The following is a 23,977-nucleotide window of genomic DNA, read 5'->3' on the forward strand; positions in this document are numbered from 1 at the left end:
TAGATCTAGCTCCAAAATCACTAGTCACTTTTGAAAATCTTGGCTATAATACCAAATGTTAAACTCTGCCCTATTCAGAAATTGACTGTTGCTATACATAAAACATACAAGTTCCTCCTAAGATTTCTGTGATTGTCATACTGACCACAGAACCAGCAACTATAATTTGTGGTTATGTTTCCTTGCCTTCAAGCTTGTACCTGTAAAGCAATTGTGATTCAAGCTGTGTTACTGTTAAATATGTCATTAATAATTTCAGTAAGACATTATATCTTACCCAATACAGACTGTAAACATTTTATGTCATTAGGTAATGCACTGAGGCTTTTTTACACCATAACAGGTTTATTTATCTACTGTGTTTTGCATAATTAGCTGCTAATGAGCCTCTAACTTTCACTGCTGTAAGGTCTAGATATCCATTCCTCCCTCAATTAATTCATTTTTGCTGTCTCATTAACGTACTAAAAAAACTGAAAATTGTATTTTAATTAAAGGCTAAACTACCTCTAGCTGGAGTCATTAAATAGGCTGATAAGCTCCAAGGAAAATACAAGAACTTTCTTTGTCAGTCAAGGGGAGAACATGAACACTAAAATGGCCCACTCTCATATGGTGAAAGAAAGGATGGTATATTATTATTCTCATTTGTTTTTCCTTCTTAAATTATTTATTTTGCAACTGCCTTGCAGCCTGGAAAGGAACAGCATGAAAAAGAGTGCTTTTTCTAAGAAGTTTTTAAAATTGCTTTTGTATCTATTGAAATAATTTCATTCAATGCCTTCTACTTATAAGAACACATTTGGTGGCAATGAGAAAATGTCCTTTTATCCAGGAAGTGCCAAAGAAACATCTCCAACTTCAGACTCCTTAAACTTCTCTTTGTGTCCCCAAGAGTTAAGAAATTGAGTGATGCCCAAAAAATCATGAGATTAGCTTAAAATCATAAGATTTTTAAAAATAATAGAGTTTGGGTCTTTTTATTTGCCTTCTGTCTTTTGAGTCTTTAGGATTCACATTTCCCAGCCTTCCTTCACAACCAAGAGGGCTAGAAGCATTCTTTAGATCAAGGGTCGGCAACCTTTCAGATGTGGTGTGCCGAGTCTTCATTTATTCACTCTAATTTAAGGTTTTGTGTGCCAATAATACATGTTATCGTTTTTAGAAGATCTCTTTCTATAAGTCTATAATATATAACTAAACTATTGTTGTATGTAAAGTAAATAAGATTTTTTTAAATGTTTAGGAAGCTTCATTTAAAATTAAATTAAAATGCAGAGCTCCCTGGACTGGTGGCCAGGACCCAGGCAGTGTGAGTGCCACTGAAAATCAGCTCGTGTGCTGCCTTTGGCACACCTGCCATAGGTTGCCTACCCCTGCTTTAAATGATTCACAGGGTTTTTTTTTTTAAATTACATAACTTCAAGACACATGCAATAAAATCAAAAGTTGGCAGGACTGCCCCAGTTCCTGATCTCTGCAAACTCTTTAAGAAATTAATCATGTTGCACACTTAATTTTATAAATTTGTGGTCTAGAGAGAGATGAGAGAGCAAGAGGGGGAGGGCACAGCAGACAGAATCAATGACATCACGACCCTCTCCTTGTGCTGGAGAGTATATCAGGACAGAAGAACCACAAGGGACAATACCAACCTCCAACCTCCGTGCATGCAACAATGTTAATATACCTATGCCATTTCAGCTGAATAGTGGGGACTTCTGCAAAGGGATTCCTCAGGGTGGAAGGTAAGCACCATAGACACTTGGCCATATCTACAGTTGCCGGGGATCGACGCTGCTGCAATCGATGCAGTGGGGGTCGATTTAGCAAGTCTATCTAAATTTTTAGGCACCTAAATACATTTAAAAATATGGTCCATAATTAACACATTAAAACCTGTGTAAATCCGTCAACGTACTTCTTTTTTTCACCTTGGCTGATGCTACTAGATTTTTAGAGATCTATATATTTATAGCTTAAAATAAATTCTGAAATGTATCATTAGAAAATGCTGCAGTTACTTGAAATACATATCTAAACCTCCATTCATATTCATTTTTTTCCATGTTTATGGTTGGGTTAAACCTCTTTGAAACAGAGATAGAACCACCGCCTTTCATTTAAAATAGTTGTGAGACACCATTAAGCTCCTTTCCATAACTAGATAGCTGAAACAATAGGAACCTCCACCCCAGAACCAAAACAATGGCCCATGCAAGGCAAATGTGGGTGAAGGGGTTTTGCTGGCTATTGTCCTGTAAAGGTTTGTGTGTCTATGAGAGAAATGTCAGGAAGACCAGAGAAGCTGAGAAAGGATGCAGCATGGAGGCACTAGACACAGCCTGAATAAGTGCTAGATCACAGACTCCGGCTTTCCCCAGGGATGCTCAACCCCTACTCATCCCCAGGCCCCGTCCCCACTCTACCCCTTCCCTCCAAGAACTCACCCCCACCCTGCCTCTTCCTGGCCCTGCTCCACCCTCGCCCTACCTCATTCTGCCCCCTGACCTGAGTGTGCCCCATCCCTGCTCCTCCTCATCTCTCCCAGCACCTCCTGCATGTCGCTGAACAGCTGCTCTGCTGTGCTCAGGAGGTGCTGGGAGGGTGGGGGAGAAGTTGATCAGCAGGGGCTGCCGGTGGGCAGGAGTGGGGGGAGGGAGAGGAGCATGGCTGCTGGTGGGTGCTAAGCACCCACTAATTTTTCTCAGAGTCAGCACCTATGTGCAGGAGCATGGCCCTGAGAAAAGCCTAGAAACAGAACTTTTAGGGCTGAGTGCTGTCTAAAAATGGCTTGGAGCTGTGAGCAAAGACACTTTCTCCTGCTGTTTGATTCCTCTTGTGTTCAGGGAAAAAGCGTCTTGTACATTTTTTGTAAATAAAAGGATTGCATCAGAGATACCCAACTCCATCATTAACTTCCCTAACAGAAACAACCTGCAAGACTCTGATCTGGCCAAACGGATGCCACTGTGTTGTAAAGTAGGTCTGAAAATTAGCACAAAAATCCATTTGTTAACAAGTGACAGTGAATAAGTATAAGTCTGAATGCAGAATTTAAGGAAGTAATACTTATCTGAGCAATGTCTAAAGTGCCAGTAAAAAAAATATTAAAATAGATACCTGCATATTGTATTTGAAAGACAAAAATTGATTTACACTTTCTGGACATTCTGAATAGAAATATATAAGGAAAACACCAAAGAGCAGTTCTTCACACACAAAAATCTCTTTTGGGCTAATTCGTGTCTTCCTTTACAAACACAGACTTCTGGACTTCACAGCTTTACTTCACTCCTTGGCATAAATTGAGATCGACCCAATTCAGTGGTGATTCTGTAATATTGAAAAGTGTAATATACTACACCCCTAAATGTCAACATGAATTCTGTTCCTGACCTTTGATTCAGGTACTTCATCCTGATCTACTTAATGTGCAAAGTGCCTTAAATCTCTCATGAAAGCTTTTCCTCATATTAAATTAAGTGAAGATATCTCAAATGCTTAGCAGCTGATTTTCCCTAAAGATGAAAATCCAAAGTAAGCGAACTTAATTAAGAATTAATTCCCTTTAAACCACAGCCTGAATTGTTCATTTCTACTTCAGTCCCTGATCAATTATTTGTGGCATGAAATTATCTACCAGACATGGGTGCAAATTAATTAAAATGACAAAAGGTAATTTCACATATCTTGTCAGATTCCATCCTGTGTTTTTTTAAATTTATACGTGTTAATAAAATGTGTTAGCCTCTTTATAAGGCTATCTGTAATGACTTCTCTATTTCTCTACATAGACCAATATTACCAACTTTATTATAGCACCATCTATTTCTCACTACCTGGCTCCAAAGGGTGAGGTTTTAAAGGGCATCCTATGGAACTCCTTCCACAGGAGGCTGCTTAGCTAGCTGCTGAACAGGTGCAGAGAACCTTATAATATTCAACAACACTGTAAAAAAAAAACCCTCTGATCAAGCAATCTTATTGCCCTTGAACAAAAAGAAGGAACTTCTTCAACCAACTACTGGTTGTTTTCATTTTGGAAAACTAACATGGTGTTTTGGCAGCTGAATACACCAGGAAAGCTAGCAAACCATCTTTGAAAATATTCACCACAGAAGGCTCTGGAATGAAACTTCTAGCTCCACAAGTGGGAGTAGGGAAAGATCACAATGGTGATATGCTGCTACTATTTTAACAAATGTTTTCGTCCTTAGCTTGTTACAAACCAATGTAATCTGATGCATGTGCTTGTAGAGAAGAGGAGAACCAAGGAAGGAGGCAATATTACTGGGCAAACAAACATATGAAGCTGCTCTTTTTACTGAGAGTGTTTTTTGCTGAAAAACATGCTGAAAAAACTGACAATATGGCAGAGTGTTCAACATATGTAAGTTAAAGAGAAGGAAAAGACCTTTTAGGAGGATCTGGGGCTTTTCTCCTCCAGCAATGTCTTTTAAAGTTTCTACCATCTGGCACAATCTGGTCCACTATAAAGGCAACAAAACTGCTTTTTTTGGAGGGGAGGGAGGGAATATTTTTCTCTCTGTGTATATTTATAATCTCCAGGATAATTTAACAGTCCACAGAGAAGGGTCAATTACATGACAGGCAAGAAAAAACATCCAAAACTTCTCTTCAGCATGGTGGCAGATTTTTAACAAGAGATCTATGGAAACCCAGAGAGTCCCTTTCATGATTTTTCCATTCTTGAGTGGCTCTCTCTGATGAACATATGCATCTAGTAAATAGTAATGAGAAACTACAGCACAATCAAAATATTAGGGCATGAGTCATACAGGTTTGAAGAAAAGGGCCACAATTTTCAAGAGCCGAAGCCTTAAACTAGGCACCTAAATCCATATTTAAACAGCTAAAAATGACATTTTAAAAAGTGCCTAAATTATTTAGTTGCACATTGAATTCAATGTGTGCTCCGAAATCACTTAAGCATTTTGAACAATCCAGTCTTTTGATGCCTGAATATAGACTTAGGCCCCTAATTTTAGGCTCTTATTCTTGAACATTTTGTCTGTTATCTGTAATTTTTGCAGCTCATATGAATGCAGAGCTTACGTATAAATTGAGTTTTTAGGACTAGATCATCAGTCTGGGAGCCCTAGCGAGTTCAGCATTTAGACAACCTGGCCATCGGTTCTATAGCAAAACCAGTGCTAGTGCACAATGCAGATAAGGCCAAACATGCACACAAACATTAAAGGCTAATTTGAGGAACAAACAGATAGTAAGAGTACTGATACAGAAAGCCTTAAATATTGTTTCGTTCTCATCATTAAATTCATTTTTGTAGTTCAAATATTAGATTTTTGCTGTACATATCTCTATGTGGTATAGCAACAACATTACTTTAAAATACTGTTTGAGGAGACATCCAATGTAAAGAATATCTTTACTGAATATGAAGGTTGACATCCTGCACTCCTACTGGAGTTTTGCCATTGACTTCAGTGGAAAATTTCACCCCAGATGTCCAAACCTAACAAGCTATACCTGGGCATGGCTCATGACAAAAGGTTCTGCTAGGACATGTCATGTTCTAAGGCCCCAAGACTGCAAGCCAGACCTTACCCTTGCATGCAGCCTTAATAGAGTCAAAGAGGCTCTGAAACAGTGCAGGGTCCTGCCCATTCAAGATAAGGTCCTTGGTCCCCAAACTCACATGCAGCAATGAGGTACTCAGTATCAGTAGGCTTCTTTTTGCCTGGCAGAGGGAAAACTGATTTGCTGAAAATACTTTATAAAATTCTTCAAAAGCTGACACTTCTACTCACAGGAATTGGTTCTGTTGAAGTAGTCAGTGTTTGAGCTGCTTTATAATCTTAAAAATAACTATCAATGTTTTTGGCAGTTATCTCCAAAGGACCAAAAAAAGGAAAGACAGATAGGACAAGGCCTTTCTGAAGAGATTTTCTTAATAGCCAGGGCTTGAAAAATGTACCTGACACATGCTAACACAAGGACTGAGTCTACTTCTCAAGGTGGAAAAATAACTTCTGATCTTTTCCAACTCACACTTCTTCCTGTCCCTAGTCACATGATTTGATTCATATTAAGTTTTGGGGAATAAACTGATCACCTAGGAAGGAATCTGCCCACTGTTAGCACTGCACAAATAACTAGCTGTGTTAATAAAATGGTTGTCAGAAAACAAATTAACAAAGAAGGATTAAGTTGATATTTTTCACGAGTAATTCTTATCCATGTAAGAAGCCCAATTTTCATATGATTAGTCCTTGAAAAGTCCCATTATTTATTGTTTGAGTAAGGATTACTTACATGGGTAAAGGCTGAAGGTTGGTTCCTGAGTAATGTTAATTTTGTTAAAATTAACTAATGTGAGAATTTCAAGGTGCATATATATTATCTTAATCCGAAATAAAATTGAAAATGTTACCTCATCGTTATTTTTAGCAAACTACTGTAAAATGTGCACATCTTTTTACATAAGTGAACCTGTCATTAGCTTATGAGAACTCGGCACAACAAATGTTCTAATTTTTCACTGTGATTTTTTTTAAAACCTAATAGCAATGCTTCAATTATATTATCTCTAGGCTCTATGCGATCTTTATACTGAATGAATATCAACCTGAGTACAATGTTTATCTATTTATGTTCAACATTTTTAGTTTATGTAATTTGTTAAATATATGTAACATTAATATGGACAGTTCCAATCTTGCTTTTATTGAAGTCAGAGGAGAAAAAAAAACATTTATTTCAACAGGATTTAAATTGCATAGATTAATTTATTCTGGTGATAGTAAGAATACAGAATTTTGAACATTACAATTTATCAGAAACTTAACTGTATGTACAGAATCAGAAAGTAAGCAATGATGTGTGGCTTCTTAAATTCTAGATACAGCTAGGTAAGCAAGGACCAGATCCTCAGCTGACCTAAATAGACAAACATGAAGCTGAGGATCTGTGCCCTTGGCATTACTGCTAGAGGTAGTCATTGTATGTATAGTTCATAGTTCACAATCACTGCTTAGCACTATATTTTTTGCAGTAAAATGTAATTACTTTATAAGCCATGGCAATTAAGGTTATACTCTTTAATAAATTCTCTCTCTTACCATCACATCCTTGACACATATCCTCATAGCCTCCTTCCCAAAAAAGATGTCATCTATGTTCTCAAGGATGTACCATCAAAGGACAATGTGAGCTTTTTCCCTGACAGGAAAGAGACAGCATCTATAAAGATCAGCTTGTGCAGCCAAAAGTTCAAGTTGTTGCCAAAGACAATTCGCTGAATCCCATCATGAAGTCCCAAATCTCAAACAACAGTAGCATGTAAAATAACTCTGGAAATGCCTTGTGGGACTTGTCCTGGTGATTTTATTTGAGCTAGTAAGATTGATTAATGGGAAATGGTTAATCTGGAAAATTGTCCAGTCTTTTCCAGCCAGAGGACCCGTTACAATTTCTGAAGCTTTGGTAATATGAAGTAAAGGAGAATGGTGGTTTACACAACAGTCCTTAAGGCTTAAATTGTTATACAGGTGCAATGGAAAGCCTTTTACGTGGGCAGTAAGCAAAATGTCCTCATTGGCTTTATGAAAACCAGCCATGCCAACACTGTAATCCACATACTATCTGTCCAAAATGTCTCAGTGCAATAGATCCATATTTACATATATTAAAATATTTTCCATAAATAGTGCATATTTCCCCTTTCCTTTACTGATAAGACTTGGAATGTTACCTTTGCCAGTTGCAGTTTCCATGTTATACTGAAATCTACTGGATTCTAGGATTATAATAATGTCCTGTCCCAGCTGTGAATACTCGTTATCCACCAACACCAGGGCCACAGGATCAGTTCTAGATCCACCAATGGGTTGATCTCTTTTCATTTCAGGTAGACAGTACAATAAAAATCTTGATGTCTCCACATTCCATTTTTGGGAAAGTCTTAGAAACTTCTATTTCTTGCTTGTATCCATTGCACAAATACTAAACAGAAACAACAATGCTTGTCATACAAAATAAGGCCAAAAGACCAATCAGTCTTCAAACATGTCTACGATAGTGATTTCCAACCTGTGGTATGTGGACCTCTACAGTCTGCAGACTATGCCTGATATTTCCAAAGGGGTCCGCAAGTCCATTCAAAAGTTTGTAGGGGTCTGTAAATGAAAAAAAAGTTTGAAAACCACCAGTCTAGGAAATCTGACCACAGAGTTCATGGTTTAGGATTTTCACCCTGCCTGTCTTGATAATTACCTGTGTTTTGAGGGAGGAAGGACATGTTTTGAAAGCAATCCTTAACAGCTCATGTAACCATTGCAGTAAGTAACTGATGTTTGTTAAAGTGAATTTGATATATTATCCATAAGTCCTCATTTTCAGTTAGTTGTATGCTAACTATGCATGGCATAGTACAATCTCTAAACTCGCTATATGATGTTGTGATCATTACTATATCCATTACTATATCAGGTAGAAATTAAACAGGTAACTTAGAAGAATCCAGATTTCCAATGGCAATATCTGAAAAACAAAACAAAAAAAAAGAAACCCACACAACTGTATTCATATTGCAAATAGATTAAAATAATCAAATAAAAATGTAAAGTCTGCTCATTTACTGAAAATCAAGAGTAATGGCTAAGATACAAAATAGTTAGCTATAATGAGACAAAACAAATTACAAGCAGTTTGAAGTTTCATTACTGAATAGGAGTATACAAAAGATAGTGTAGCAAATCTACAGCCACCTAATTCTTAACAGAGGTCACTATTTAGCACACTAAAGCCCTGATCCAAAATCTACTGACGTCAATATGACCCTTTATATTGACTTCTATCAGGCCCTATGGCCATTTGGAACTTCATGGCAGTAGTGATGATACAACCCTGGTCCCGCTGCTCCAGAAACATAGCGCTTGTAATACAGGGAAAATCTCCATTAGCTGCTGGCATTAGGGACCTATGACTAAAAGTTTAGTAGTTTTGAATCCATCCAATAGAAAGGAGAGGTACATACACATTTACACTAACTTACAGCGGGTTTAAAAATGGTGAAAAAAATTATGAAATGTTTGAATTTAAAATAAAAGTGGCCAGCTCTGTACGCAGGTCAAAAAATGGAAGAAATTTTAACTACACCCTACCCGAAAACCCTGAAAAAAATTGTTGACATTTGAAAAATTCAAACCATGTTGACCAGCTCTACACTAATCAGCTCCAAAATTTATTATTGGGGCTACCACAGTAGAAATAATAAAGTAGTTAATAATTTGTTAATTCAGTCCCACTAAAATATACAAGGTGTATCTTTGGGACCCTTTCTTCACGGAGCCCATTTAAAAGACTTAGCCAGCTTAAATGATTCCGTTTTCTATTCAACATGATTTGCAATGCATGTCACCCAGACCCAACAATTAAACCAGGACACACTGATGGGGAAAGAGAGAAAAACTATTTCTCTGCTCTCAAGCCCTACAGCAGCAGCTCGATACAGTGCCCCCCACCCCAACCCCTCTCAGACGGTTCTTTCTGTCAATATGTCTGTGTTTTAGGCAGAGACAATTCATGTAACTTTTGAAAGTGCTGAAAAGCACCAACTGAAAAGGAAGTGGGACCAACCTTTTTAAAAGAAAGTGAAGAGTATACATGTTGGTGCATGCACCCACACATACAATATTATTCACGGCCTTTAGATGGATAGATCCATCAGACTGGAAGGGTAGTTTATTTGAGCCCTAGGAATGACAGAATGTAGACTACCATGTGGAGACACTGGCCATAATCTGATACCATTTATACCAGTGTAAATTTAGATTAACTTCGTCAAATTAAAGTGAGTTATATCTGTGGTGCAAGTGACATCAAAATTTGGCCTATGAGGATGTTACATATGAATATATTTTGTTGGAAGCAAATTCAGAGATCATGCATTCTTCTCACACCTATGTGATTGATTAGGCACTTCCCAAGGATCTTCTGGATCTGTCATGGTGCTGTTGCACCATTTGCTTTCAGATTTAGACAGCTTCTTAGCAGAGACCTATAAATGTCATTTGCCGCTACCAAGAGAGACAGCTAAAGATGTCCCCTGAATAATGGAGAGCCTTCAGTCATCTGGAAGAGTGAAGTAGTGATTCAAGATTAATGTGTAACTAAGTGAGATAGGGCCTGCAATTAATCTAATGCTTTTCCAATTCATGAAGGCTTTGTCTTTGTTTCTGCACTACTCATGACTATGTAAATATTCTAAAATTACACATTTTTCTTTACATTACAGGTAAAACAGCAAAAAAATATGACATATTTGTAAGGAAAAATATAAATGGAGCATTAAAGCTTTGGCAGTATCAGCTGCAGTTCTATTTTACTGGATGTTATTTACTGATACTGTAGATGCTCCTGATAGATTTTAGCAGAAAATAAGTCTAGCATGCATGGATTTCAATACTAGTTATGTTTCAACAGACCTGTCTTACATAGTTGTCAGTTTTTTTAATTGGTGGCTGGACTTGAGTAGTAAGGTGGTTGTTTTTTTAAGTGGAAAGCATGCTTGTTTTAGGGGCAGAGGGCTCTTGAGAGTATAATGATAGAAAGAGAATTAGCAACAAAAGTACCTTAGCCACAAGCATCATGTTGATCAGGAGAAAAAGGCAGAATTTAAATCAGAAAGAAAACTCTAGAAGCTGGAAAAATGCTCATTGTATTATATCAGAAAGTTAGTGGGAACACTGTGTGATTCTTTAACCTTATGAAAGATACAAATGTATCTATTGGAGGGGCAAGGTATTAATCCAAAACACAGATATACAATGGGAGGGTGAATAATAGAACGCAGTAATGTTGATACAGACTTAGGGGTGACACTGGACTAGTAATGAAGTAGAGAAGAAGGCAGAAAAGCAATTGAGGTAGCTCCTAGATTTATATATATCTTTCTTCAAAGCAACTTTAAACCTGGGAATATCATTGAGAATGCTCTGGTCTCATTCATCAATGATCAGCTCCTGCCCCTGGACCAAAATCAAGACCTCATGGGCTCTGCATCAAGCTGGACCTAAGTTTTGCACCAAGACTTAACTTTCTGCAGTAGTTTCAGATTAAAAAAAAAACAAAAAACATTTCCATTAAATTAAAGATTACTATGAATAATATAAGGATAATATTCTTTGTGCTATTCAAATTGGCATTAAATAGTTTGTAACTATGTGTAACTATTAATTAATATGGACAGTTCCAATTAATGTAATAGTTAATTAAATAGTTTGTTACTCCTAAATTTGTAATTTTCAATGTGCTGCAGTCATTAGTATTGAAAATACTTAAATAAATAATATAAATTGAGGGAAGCAGGAGGATTTGGCATCTGGATATGAGACAGTTGAGTATTTTGCAAAGGTATGAGAGGCAGTTTGCATTTGTAGAACAAGCACCTTAATTGAGTATTAAAATGACAGTACTGAAATAGTTAACACAACAATGAAATTTGCATCTTTAAGTCTCAGAGTCAATATCACATAAGAAAGACAGTTCACACTTCTCAGATATATTGTTTCAGATTCTAAGAAAGACATCACTGCACTAGTTTATTCTCAGTTTATTCATAAACTTTGATTCTATAACACTGTTCTGGGAAAAGGTAGATACTTCAGTAAATTCTCCAGCAACAGGGCAGCTCTCATTCTCGTGTCCTTGTGCCACAGGGCTGGGGAGAGCTCATCACACAGTCCCATGAATGTGGCTTTCCTCATGTGAAAATTCTGCAGCCATCGCTCGTCATCCCAGACGTGCATCACGATGTGATCCCACCACTCAATGCTTGTTTCCCGAGCCCAAAAGTGGTGTTCCACTGTGGTCAACACCTCCGTGAATGCCACAAGCAATCTAATGTCGTAGCTACTTTGTGTGGTGAGATCAATGTCACACTCCTCTTGCCTTTGCAGTTTAAGGAATAATTCCACTGCCATTCGTGACGTGTTGGTCAGAGCCAGCAGCATACTGGTCAGTGGTTCGGGATCCATTCCTGCAGCCCGAAGAGGCAGAGCACGCAGTACACAAACCATTGAAAGATGGCACCAAATGCAGATGGAAGCACAGGGATTGCTGTGATGCAAAGCAATGCATCATGGGGCATTGGGACTGGACCCAGGATGTGCAGCAAACCGCTCCATGTTCCCACAAGTCTTAGCAGCAAAAGAGAAAGAGGTGCTCTGTGGAATAGCTGCTCAGAGTGCACCGCTCCGAATAGCACTTCAAGTGCCAGAAGTGTGAACATGCTATTGCTCATGCAGCTGTCAATGTGAACACACAATAGCCGTTTTCCTTCTGTGATCTCTGAGTGGCGCTGCAACTGCCGGTGCTGTAACTATGCCAATGTAGATATTAGGGTGACCAGACAGCAAATGTGAAAAATCGGGACAGGGGGTGGGGGGTAATATGAGCCTATATAAGAAAAAGACCTAAAAATCAGGACTGTCTCTATAAAATCGGGACATCTGATCACCCTAGTAGATGTGCCCCCAGTCCGGGTCTACAACACAGTTGTATCATCTTGACTAAAATGTGTGAGACTGCATTGATTAAATTAAATTGGTTCAGCTTTGTATGTGGACACTCATACATCAACTTAAACCAAGTATAGAGGGGCTTAGCTTGTCAAACAGCTAACAGGGGCAAGCCAAACTGATGCAAGCCAGATTTAAACATACACACACATGTTGCAAAAATTGAAGTAGCTCAGTGCAACACCACTCCTTTAGTTAAGCTAGTGCAACTGCTGTATGTCTGTTAAGCCCCAAGAGAAAACCCCAAAGGTGATATTTGATTATTGCCCTGAGAGAGCTCTCCTGTAGGCTGCCACCAAGTTGTCTTCAACATCTAACACTCCTTGTGGTTTTGTTACTGCCATGGAAGCAGCAGTGCATATTTGGAAGAGCGAATCTCTAAAATCTGAAATTTGGTCTAAGGTGCCAGATTGTCTTGAGTGGCCTCTGATCCTGGCACGGAGTTTGACAAAAGATGTTTGTATACAGTAATTTTTACCTGGCTCTTGGCTAAAACAAGTTTTGAGCAGTGGAGCTGTTTTAGTCAGGCTACAAAGTAACCATTCTGAAAAATAGTGTCACATGCCTCAAATCTTTGACAGGACAAGTTTTTGGACTGATACCCTGAAGTGGGCTAGAAGCACACAGGGCATCCTAGGAAACTAAACAGGCTAAAATAAAATGTCTGCTCCATGGAGTAGTTTTTGCAGGCTGGAAGCACTGTATAGACACCTCCTGAGGAGCTGCAGCATATCCCGGGGTGAACATAATCGTCTTATACTCCTAAAACTTAGGTCATCCTACATTACCTTGGGCTGTGAAAAATTTCACACCTTTGCATCTTAGGTCAACCTAATCTCCACAAAAAGAACATGAGTACTTGTGGCACCTTAGAGACTAACAAATTTATTTGAGCATAAGCTTTCGTGGGCTACAGCCCACTTCTTCAGATGCATAGAATGGAACATATATTGAGGAGATATATATACACATTCAGAGAGCATGAAAAGGTGGGAGTTGTCTTACCAACTCTGAGAGGCCAATTAAGTAAGAGAAAAAAAACTTTTGAAGTGATAATCAAGATAGCCCAGTACAGACAGTTTGATAAGAAGTGTCTCCACAGTAGATGCAGCTAGGTTGACAGACAAATTCTTGCATTTATTTACTTATCACCTCTCAAAGGGGAGGATTTACTACAGCAATGGGGAAAAAACAACCTTCTGTTGCTATACTGTCTAAACTACAGTGCTACAGCAGTGTAGTTGAAGTGCTGCAACTGCCACTAATAGCAGCTGTAGTGTAGATATACCTCTAGGTTAAGATACTGGGTAGTAATTCAAGGGATCTGAGTTTGATGTCTGTGCCTACTACAGACTCCCTGTGTGACCTTAGATAAAGCCCATTGGAGCCTGCTCCAAAGCCCATTGAAGTCAATGGCAGATTTTCTATTGGACTTCAATGGGCTGCAGAGCAGCCCCCCAAATTTCTCTGTGCCTCAGTTCTGCAACTGTAAAATAGGGATAATAGTAGTTCATCCCTATTTCGCAGAGGAGTTGTGAAAATAATTCCCTAATAACTGTCAAGTGTTCATATCTGTGGTGAGAAATGCTACTGAAAAGTCTATTAATAAAACATTCTGGCATAAAATTGAGTCTCATAATTTCTCTCATCAGGACAGGTAGCAGATAACATGCTCATATTGACCTGCAAGCAGAAGGATTTCAAGGGCTGAGAGAGAGAAAGCAAAAAGCATAACTAATTTCTGGAGATTATATATACTCCTTCATGTGAGAAACACAATTCTTTCTTAATTGAGTTTCTTCTCTCTCTCTAGCTGCAGAAGTAGGAAAAGAGGAATTTCATACCATTCCCACTGGGGATCTAGAAACTTTTGCTTCATATCCTATCACCATTTCAAACCCATTTCCTCATTCAAAGTCTTACTATGCAATTACAGTCCCTTAAAAATGGAATTAAGATTGACAACATGTTTATGATCAAACCTATTATAGGTTTAATTGGAGTTGTCAATAGGAGACTAGTGAACAACATTAATTTTTCCTACTATATTATCAGTCTACTGCCTTATTTGAGTACATAACATGTTCTCCAATAAATAAGTAGTTCTATAAGAAATAAAAACATACAGATTAGGTCAGATCCTCATTTGATATAAATCAGTATAGTCACACTAAAGTCAAGAATCTAGAACAATTTGCACCAGCTGAATTATTCATGTCAGTTCTGCTTAAGGGGTTTGTTCTGCCATCCATAATGTTTGAAAACCTTCCAGGAAGGGTGGTGGGGGGGAGGATTATCATAGCAACACCCCAGCTGTACTTCATAGAATGTTTAGTTATAACTAATGCTGTGCAACGTTCTTTCAGAGACACTCATTATTGGTAGTACAAATAATGTTAAATATGATTAACTGGTAACTGTGTCTATAGGTGCAAAGCTTATAGTGGAACCAAATGAATACAAGCTGACAAGAAACATGTATTAATTATTCATATCAATAATTGTTAATGTAAAGTGTTCAGCAGTATACAAAACAAAGATGAAGACAATTCTTTCCTCAAAGAGCTCACATCTTAAAAGACACATATGGAGAAGACAGGTAGCACTGCTAATTATTGGTATATTTATACTTGTTTGTTTAGTTGTTGTTGAATTTTGTTTTTACAGGCGTGTCAGAAGTAGGTTTTAGCTCTTTACTAAAGATTTAGGATTTGTGTATACAGCCTCACAGCGTGCACTAAAGCGTTGTGCTGTAACTGTCCCATGTAGACTCTGCTAGCATGAACTAGGTACATTTCTAAATCTCAATGATAATGGACTCCTAAATATTTTGGGCAGTGGGCCTTATTATGCCGTCACTATATAGTAACAATTCCCATTGAAGTATATAGAATTTGTTTATATGTAGTGGTTGCCGAATCAACCTCCTGCAGTTTCCATTCAATATTGAATCCATGAAACACAGATCTGATACACAAAAAGAACAAAGCAGCCTCTTTGATTTTTCTCCTCTTTATGCTATGTACTGAAGAGAACTTAAGTTGTTTCATTAGTTAAGAGATGGTTGATACTTTCAGTCAGCTTAGTGAGATACAGACTCATCAGTAGGGCCCTACCAAATTTATGACCATGAAAAATGTGTCACAGACCGTTAAATAGGTCTCTCCCTGTGAAAACTGGTGTTTTGTGTGCTTTTACTTTATACTATACAGAGTTCATGGGGGAAATCAGCATATCTCAAATTGTAGGTCCTGACCTAAAAGGGAGTTGCGGGGTGGGGGGGGGTGATTTTGGGGGGTGGGTGTCATGGTACTAACACCCTTACTTCTACACTTTCTGATCTGGGTGGCCGGAGAGTAGCAACTGTTGGCCAGGTATCCAGCTCTGAAGGCGGTGCCCTGCCAGCAGCAGCACAGAAGTAAGAGTGGCAACACCATACCATGCCTTCCTTACTTCTGCGCTGCTGCCTTCAGAGCTGGGTGTCTGGAGAGTGGCTGACTGAGGGACTAGCTCTGCAGGCAGCATTGCAGAAGTAAGGGTGGCAGTACCATACCATGCCATCCTTACTTCTGTGCTTCTGCTGGTGGTGGCTGTGCCTTCAGAGCTGGACTCCTGGCCAGCAGCTGCTGCTCTCCAGCTGCCCAGTTCCGAAGGCAGCACTTCCGCCAGCGGCAGCAGCCCAGAAGTAAGGGTGGCAGTATCACAATCCCCACTACAATAACCTTGTGACCCCCCCGCAACTTCTTTTTGGGTCAAGACCCCTACAGTTACAATATCGTGACATTTCACATTTAAATAGCTGAAATCATGAAATCTACAATTTTTAAAATCCTATGACCATGAAATTGAACAAAACGGACCAATAATTTAGTAGGGCCGTACTCAGCAGATACATACAAAGCTTGTTTAGCTTATCTTTCAAGGTGGCACATCTGATGGTTTCTCTCATTCTAGTTTTAATGCCAAGGAACATGGCAAGAGTAAAGGGACAAAAGCAACCCTTCTCATATCCCCCTTTGAAAGCAGAACATAATTGTTAGCCATCCCATTCATCTGCAAGTAGGCAGAAAGATGGTAATAAGGATATTTGCTTAACAAAAGGAGCCTGCAAACCCAAACCCTTTTTAATTAAATGGCCTCTCTCATCATGATCCAAACTAAGCATTCTAGCACCCCAGGATAAGTCATGCTAACAGCTCTTCCAACTGATTAATTCAGCCCAAGCTAAACCCAGAGACTCAGATTCTAACCTGACGGGAATGGAATTTTCACAAGGGATATTGGGGGAAAAGAAATCCTGCCCCTCAGGCCACGGGAAGCCTATAGAGCTTCCCCTTAGAGACTACTTCAGCTCAATAGCTGAAGTAGTTCAATCACTCTCTGTCACAGGCTGGTAGCGTTCTTCTGTTGACCCATCCTTTTAGCAGGTGGTAGTATCCACACAAAAAATGTGATTGATTCATGTTGCCTCAGTGCGGTAGCTCATTAAATCCATTGATGTAAGGGAGATGGAAGTGGCTCTTCTGACAAAAACAACTGGTGTCTAGGATAGACGAGTCTTTATGGAGATTTATGGATTTGTTTTTAACCAAGTTACTCATATGGCCAAACTGATGGAAGATCAATAGAGGCCAGAAGGGATCATTTTGATCATCTAGGCTGATCTCTTGTATAAGCCATAGAATTTCCCATTAATAATTCCTGCTTCATTTCCAAGTCCAAGTCCTGCTTCAAGTTCTGGTTGTGGGTTCTCTTTTGTCAGCAGAAAATCCTAATTTCAATCTGATTTGCTTGGATTAAAAATACTTGACTAACATGCAACCTGAGATTTAACTTCTGCATAGTGTTTGGCTTGGAAATAAGATGTTACCTTCTCTACTGCTAAAGATAGAATTAATGTCATATTTCAACATATTATTTCCAGAGCTAAAAAAGTTATTCTCTATTTTTTTTCCTCATTTTTGCTTCCTCTAACAATGGTTCTGCACTATCAGCTGTATATTAAGGTGATGACTCCACAGTATGCTCCCTGACTCTCTAGAATCAGCAGATGCTCCTTTATGGAAATCTTTGGATATAGGTAGGCCTGAAGGGGAATTTGAGAAGGTGCTGAGCTAGGAAGTAGCTCCTTTCTGCAGAATGTGCCCTTACCTACTTGGATACCTACAGGTTATGCATCTTCCTAGTTCTACCACAGACTTCTTGTGTGGCCATGAGTAAGTCATTTAGATCATTTGGGTATGTCCGCACTGAAATTAAAAATCTGTGAGTGGGCCATGCTGGCTGACAGGCTCATGAGCTGTTTAATTACTATGTAGATGTTCAGACTTGAGCTGGAGGCAGCCCAGGTTCTAAGACCCTGTGAGGTGGGAAGGTCCCAGAGCTCAGGCTGCAGCCTAAAACTGAACATCTACACTGCAATTAAACAACTCCTCAGCCCGAGCCCCTTGAGTTTGAGTCAGTTGGTATGAGCCAGCCACAAGTTTTTAATTTCAGTGTAGACATACCCTTAGAGCCTCAGCACTAGTATCCCAACCTTACAAGGCTATTGTGAGCATTAATATATTAAAGATCGTGAGGCACTGAGATGCTACAATATTGAGGGCCATACAAGTACAATCAATAGCTATTTGAGAAGGTAGTGTTGTTTCTTTAAACAGTAGCAACTGTGGTTTGCACAACTGTGGGGGAATTAGCCAATGAGGGAGCCATCCATGCTTTAGGAATAGGAACAACAACAGGACAGCTATGCAAGTTTCACAGGTTTTGGAGATCAAGCTTCTGTGCCTTGCCTATTCCATGGGGAAAAGGGTACATGTCTTCCCCAAGGAAAGAGATAATAGAATCTCATCGAGTTTCCTGCCCCACTATCTATGAATCTCCCATGGAAGATAAAACAAAGCTGTGAATTACTATTTTTTAAACAAAAATACACCAAATTATTTATATGTCCTACTTTGTGTTCTTAAAAGACACCCAGGCCTAGGCTAAGTGGGGTTTCCTAAACTGAGAATAAATCATATAAGCATTTTTCTGTTTTCTCAGAGATCCCTTTATACTGTATTAGGCAGAAATAACTCTCCAGTGCTGACTCATCTCTCTGGTTTCCATTAATTCCAATTTTATATGCACACATGAATAGTCATATGTCATTATAAGATCTATGGCAGTGAATATTATCTACACAAGGATCTTATTTAAAGTTAAAAAAATTTATTTGTTCTGAAATTAGTTCTATGGAGTTCAGAAGAAAAAAAATTCAAGTGCCATGTCAATCTCCAGCTGCCTGAGACTTTTAAAGTAGTTTTATAGATAATATTTTGTGCTTTTGAGAGACATATGTAATTTTAGGCACTTGATTTATTGTTACCTATAATAAAATAAAATCTTCATTGACCAAATGAGGATCCTGGGACCAGTGGTCCATGTCATTACAGATACTATGGCTCCTCCCTAGGCCACTTATGTTCTGCCACCAAACCTCATCTTTCAGCTCTCAAAACTTTTGGAAAAACACCCACTACAGTTCAGTGTTTAATCAAGTTATTAGCACACAAGGCAGTGCATAGTAGGTTAAATGAAGAAATTAAAAACCCTGCACCACTAACAGCTTCCGCAAACCACTCTTCTCTGTGCACACTTGAAATAAATAGCAATTTCCCATTAGGAATGCCAATGCCAGAATCTCACTTTTAAATGCTTCTCTCTACCACCCAGAAAAACCCAAACCTGATAGTGGTAAGTAAAATCCAAAGTGGGGGAAAAAAAACCACCTTACACAGATATGGCATAGTGCCTACTCAATCTGGATTCCCTGCCTTTACTCTATTGCGACAATGGAGAAATTTCATTTGCCAAAGTGGACTGCTCTACTGATTGTGTATTTTCATTGAGACAGTAACCTAGAACCTTGCTAATTGAAGAATCCCATATCAAGGAACTTCATAGTTTGAACTGTACCTTTCTCAGATATCTAATGATTTCCTGAGCATCCCAGTTAAGGAGGCATGAGTACATGCTGCTTTCTGGGTTATTTTTAGGATACCAAGAGGGGCTTCAAATAAGTAGTATAGAAGAGATTGATACGAAATGACACTATAATGTGAACCCTTTCTATCGCCAATTCCCAGTCAGATTCAATCTCTAGTAATTTGTGGATCCAGTTTTCTGCAAACTGAATTTTCTCCATGCCCTTAGCACCATCTCTTACCTAATATCCTGAGATACTGATAGAAAATACTGTCCTCAAGATCTTCTTTGTCTTTGAAACTCAATCACATTAGCTTCCAGGATGCCCATTCTTTTTTCATTAGAGAATACCAAATCCAGAGCATACATATCTCACCTTAGTTTTCCTAATTTCAGATTGGGATGCCACATTCAGCTTTAAAATATTCATTAGTAGATATCTTCTCCTAGATTTAAATACTGACATTTTCAGTTGACTCATTTTAACTCAGGTTTTCAGACTAAGCTGTTGTCAGCAATACACTTATCGGCTACACAGCTATTACAATGGATGGGTCTGTGATGTACATTATTTTATTCACAACTGATGAAAATAAATTCACCTCAAATAAATTTTTTTGGATTTTTCTTTTTCATTTGAAATCAGAATTTACAGATTCCTGTATTCTCCTGTATTATAATTAAATATACAAGATCATGACAACCACATTTGTAGTTGTCTAGAAAATAAGAGATAGGTGGTGTCTTTGAGGAGGGACAACCAACCTCTAGTGCAATGTTCTTAGTGCTGCAATTCATAGTAAGAATACCAGTATAATCATATGATCACAACTTAATTTAGCACTAGAAATGTCTCAAATAGAAATATATACCTGAAGGTCAGTGCTCAGTGACCTAGCAGGGATTTCTGGAATCTCCCACTTTCATTCTAGTTGTACAGCAAAAATCATGCAAAAATACCCCTGACTCCTCAAAAAACAAACAAACAACAACAAAAAATAAAAATGGAAGAGGGGGAATGTGTTTTTGCAGGGAAATATGAAGATTCCTCATAGAAAATTGCTTCAAAGGAAAGAAGTAAGCAAGCAGTGAATGACATGGTGGCACCTTCTGCTGCTGCTGCTTTCACAGCTGAAGTAGATGTCCCCAAAGAGCACTTATCCACCACCAAGGAAGAGACATGTGCTTAACTTTACATACTGTGAGTAGTCCCATTTAAGTTGATGCATATAGTTAAGCATATGCAAAAGTCTTCTCAGGATCAAGGCACAAAGTGGCAATAATAAATGATACTGAACAATAATATTATTGCTAATTGCAATTCTGTCCTTAAAGCTAAATTTGAGAAGCTGGAGTGTAGATAGAAATGCTGAATAGCAAAATATTACAATAGCAAAAGCTATTCAAGAATATGAAGAAACTGTCAGCAATAGGCAAACAAGATATATACCTAATATATTATGTCTGCCTAATTGAGTTCCTTATCAGTGATGCTTCAGATAAAAACAAACTTGTTATGTTTTGGTTAAGAAATGAAACAAATAATTCCGATACCTAGATTGAATATATTTTGGACAATCACTTAAATTATTTCCATGGCATACATACAACTCTATTCCTCTTTGAGCTTTCTGTAACCTGAAATTTTGTATTTACTATTCTATTTGGGCAGGGGGAGCAAGGGGAGGATGGCATCATGACAGTTATATTTCCCTAACTCTGTTTGATGCCATGTTTATGAAAAATGCTTTGCTTTTACAAGCACTTCAGAACAATGGGAGAATTCCATCTCATTTCTGAGTCTCCTGGGATTAAAATATTATCCCTAGTTTTAGAATTTCTTGAAAGTCTAGACTGTGATCTGTGAATTTTAACATTATCAAATATAAAGAGATAATTTACTGGCAAAACTTCTATTCAAATGTAATCCAATACAATATAATAAGGATTTATTCCATGCAAAATAAAGCAATGTAAGAATGAGGAGCTGGTCAAAATATAGAAAACAAATGCAAATCTGCAAAAACATTCCGTGAAACTGTTTTTGCCTTTTAGTGTGTGTGTGTGTTTGTGTGTATAAATGTCAATATTTTGACATTTTCCAATCAGCTATAAAACTGTAATTTAATCAGTAAATTATTGATTATACAACTGCTGGCCCTAGAGACAGACATAAGAACCAGCCACAACAATCTGGGTTGGTATGTAGATGCACAGAAGAGAGGTAAATAGCCTTCCTCCTATACAGTTTGCATAAGCACCAGCCACAATTGCAGCCTGGGTGTACTGTAGTGAGCAGGCTGCAACATCCTAAAGACAAATCTATGGTCTGGGTTTAACTAACACATTACTTCTATTTTGAAGACCATTTCTCCCTTCAATCTGATTTAGGTAACTAGAGGAGCCCTCTGGGCATGGATCTTCCCTTTGCAACATGGAAAGTTTATCGCTGCTATCCTGGCAGCTTGCTTGGCTCTGCATAGGTGAAATTTACTAGGAGCGCCATAAAGCAGGTAATTCAGAGTTCAAGGCATGGAGCACAGAGAAGTTGGTCCATTGCGTGGCTAGATTTTTATATGGAAATCCAGGCAGAAAATACAGCTGAGATCTGTTACTTCCCTGAGGGTCTCCTCTGTGGCTACACCTGAACTGTTGCAAGTGGACCCATCAGCTTTAATGGAAAGGAGGCCAAGCAAGACTGTAGTCATAACTATGGGATTGAGAGGGGATGCAGTTTCCAAAACCCAAAGCTACTAAACCATTACATTTGAGGAAATCTGTGCCAAAAAAAAAATATTTTTTTTCCTCCCCTCTTTTAGTGGCCTCCTGCATTTTTCCCCCCATGGGAGGGAGCAATAGGGAGGAAGTGATGTAGCCCTTTGTCAATATTTTTCATTTTTACTGACTGAATTCTTCTCTTAGAAGACAGGCTCAAGGCTTGCTTGAGGGAAGCAGAGGGAAGTGAAGGTGTTTTGTTTCTCTTTGTTTGCTTTCTCCTTCTTCAACCACATTTTTTTCCCATTTGGATTCTCTCTTTGCAGCACAAGCACATTGAAACTGACACTAAACTGTCACTTTCAGACAGTGCTTCACTGCAAGAGCCTTGTCTCCAATCAGATATTTTCATTCCCATTTCCCCATAGCACCACTTGTAACACAAATTGCTTTTTTCAAAGAAAGTTAGTTCTCAATTACCAGGAGCTACAGTCAATCCCAAATCCTTTTCTTCAAAAGGTCTAGGGAGGCTGCAACTACATTAATATGTTACACAGTCAGAATCTCAGCTGTTGCCCAGACAGACTTAGAGCCAGCTTTGTTTCCCTCAAGCCCATCTGCTCTAAGCTCCTTTGCATTACACCACAGTTTGGGTTGGCAGGAGTCATGCTGGGGATCAGTCTTGCTCTGAATTGCATTTGGCTGTCTGCAGTTCCAAAGCAATGTTTGGCTACTGTGGATCACCCCATTTTGCCCAGACATGTCTTGTTAGGATTGGGAAGAGGGTGACCTAGTTGCTGCAATGGTGGTCCACACTATTACCTGGGTTTTCTCAGAACCCAAAACAGCGGTAACTTAACTGGTTCTCTCTAGGTGGTGTCAGGAATAAATCAAAGGAACACAATGCTTCTATCTGATGGAAGAGTGATATAAACCAAAGTGCTTTCATCTAGAACTACTTTCTAATTTGATCTCAAGCACACACACACATATGCTGTCACAGTAGCATTAGAGCATTTAAAAACAAGTATATTTACCTAGAGTTCAGAAATGGTTTTGAGGTATCAGCAGTCAGCCTTCCGGTGGTGCCACCTTCTGGCTAGCTGCTCGGGAATTTAGATGTCCAATCCTTGCCCAAAGAAAGCTTCCTCAGACTGCTCCAAAGCATATTCTTTCATCCAAGCACATAACCTATTGTGACTCCTAGTGGGTCACCAATTCTCCTAATTTCAGCTAAACTACTCATTATCTCTTATAAAAAGTTTTCTAATCATAACAACAATATGTCAGGGGCATTAAAACCAAGGTTGCTATTCACTCACTCTTTTCCATGCTTGTTAACTTTCTGTCCCATCCTCCCATTCTGATTAAACTGCAAGTATGCAGCTGTCTGACCTTGTCTAACAAAGGACTCAGATTTTCCTAGCTATGCAATATTTGGTTTTCAGCTGGCAGTGGCTGAACATACAAAATTGCTGACTGCAGTACTGTCAAATTCTGGGGTACATGCAGGAATGTCAAATTCTGGGGTAAAATACACCACTCGGGAGATTTCCTCATATACAAGGAAATTCTCAAAGTCAGGTGAAATGGCTTGCCAGGGGCCTTACACAGAGCAGTTCAAAGAAACCAGAATGGATTCAAGAACTAGGCCCATAATAATACTAGAACTAGGCCCATAATGTTACTCTGCACTTATTGTAAAAAACTTTTCATTTAAGGATCTC

General features: G+C 38.6%; 1 pseudogene; it reads right to left on the reverse strand.

The window, feature by feature from the left end:
• Positions 1-23,376, reverse strand: part of LOC120407077 — a 48,709-nt pseudogene extending 25,333 nt beyond the window's left edge.
• Positions 23,377-23,977: the final 601 nt, after the last annotated feature.

Source organism: Mauremys reevesii, linkage group 5 (assembly GCF_016161935.1).
Source record: "Mauremys reevesii isolate NIE-2019 linkage group 5, ASM1616193v1, whole genome shotgun sequence".
Lineage (NCBI taxonomy): Eukaryota > Metazoa > Chordata > Testudines > Geoemydidae > Mauremys > Mauremys reevesii.